Here is a 1,710-nt window from a genome sequence, read left to right on the forward strand (position 1 = left end):
GTCAGTGCAGTTATGGAGTTAATCACTCGAGCCACCTTCACCTCAGTCAAGGCTGCAAGTTGGAAAGCGGTACAATCGCTGGCCAACTTCAATTCTGTCAGTACAGTTGGAGTATCGCTGGCCACCTTCCATGATCCAGTACCATTTGGGATAATCCTGGCACCTTCCTCGTTCGAAATAGTACAAGTTTCGCGTAGTAATTGCCTTGGCCATGTCTTCTCTGTCAGTGCAGTTGGAAGTAATGTCTAAGGTAGAATAGGACACAATACCTGCCACTGGTCAGTCTTACTGTCTCTCCTTCATCTGTATTTTGTCAATGTTAGAGAACCGATAATAGATGAAACGTAAAGAGATTTATTTGTGAATATAAAACTAAGTTATTAGAATGTTATGTTCCCAAGCTACATGGGATGGATACAAACATATGATGACATCTACCAGTATGTCCCCTCCCTCTCCGTGGCTCCCAGCCCCCCCCCCCCCCCACCAACCCTCACCTCTCTAGAACAGGCCAAGGAGCGTTTGGTCCGGCTCTGTCCCTCGTGCGGTAGGCTTCAGCTTCACATCCTCCATGGGGAGAATGTTCTCCCACAAACATGGTTACACCTTGGACAGCAACCAGGTAACAGAGAAAATGAGCTCTCACATTGTCTCATAATGAACTCACTATCTCACTTCACTGTCAGAAGGACAGTTTTTCTCTCCCCTATTTCACTGCTATAAGTGGTCTCCCTGCCTGTAAGCTGTTTGGCGATAGGCCTCTGCAACAACAATTGGAGGGATGTCCTGTGTTCGCCGCTGTCAGCTGATCCTTGCCACACAGTACGGTCCAAGGGAGTGTTGGGGTGAAAACTCAGGTAGTGATTTTAAATGTGGGAATATGTAGTCCATAGTTGGCTGCATTGTCACTAGACTAAACTCTGGCAACAAATCATGACTTCTTCTCACATCTTCGATCTCTTACAGTACCATTCAAAAAGTTTGGACACACCTACTCATTCCAGGGCTTTTTCTTTATTTGTACTATTTTCTACATTGTAGAATAATAGTGAAGACATCAAAAACTATGAAATAACATATGGAATCATGTAGTTACCAAAAAAGTGTTAAACAAATCAAAATCCATTTTATATTTGAGAATTCTTCAAAGTAGCCACCCTTTGCCTTGATGACAGCTTTGCACACGCTTTGGCATTCTCTCAACCAGCTTCAATGAGGTAATCACTTGGAATGCATTTCAATTAACAGGTGTATCTTGTGAAAAGTTAATTTGTGGAATTTCTTTCCTCAATGCGTTTGAGCCAATCAGTTGTGTTGTGACAAGTAGGGGTGGGTATACAGAAGATACCCTATTTGGTAAAAGACCAAGTCCATATTATGGCAAAAACAGCTGAAATAAGAAAAGATAAACGACAGTCCATCATTACTTTTAAGACATGAAGGTCAAGTCAATCCAGAAAATGTCAAGAACTTTGAAAGTTTCTTCAAATGCAGTCGCAAAAAACCATCAACGCTATGATGAAAACGTGCTCCATGAGGACCGCCACGGAAAGGAAGACCCAGAGTTACCTCTGCTGTAGATAAGTTCATTAGAGTTAACTGGTAACGAGTAATGAGTGGAGGACAGAGGAGCCTCTTAAAGAAGAAGTTACAGGTCTGTGAGAGCCAGAAATCTTGCTTGTTTGTAGGTGACCAATACTATTTTCCAAA

The sequence above is a fragment of the Salvelinus sp. IW2-2015 genome, linkage group LG17 (genome assembly GCF_002910315.2).
Source record: "Salvelinus sp. IW2-2015 linkage group LG17, ASM291031v2, whole genome shotgun sequence".
Taxonomy (NCBI): Eukaryota; Metazoa; Chordata; class Actinopteri; order Salmoniformes; family Salmonidae; genus Salvelinus; species Salvelinus sp. IW2-2015.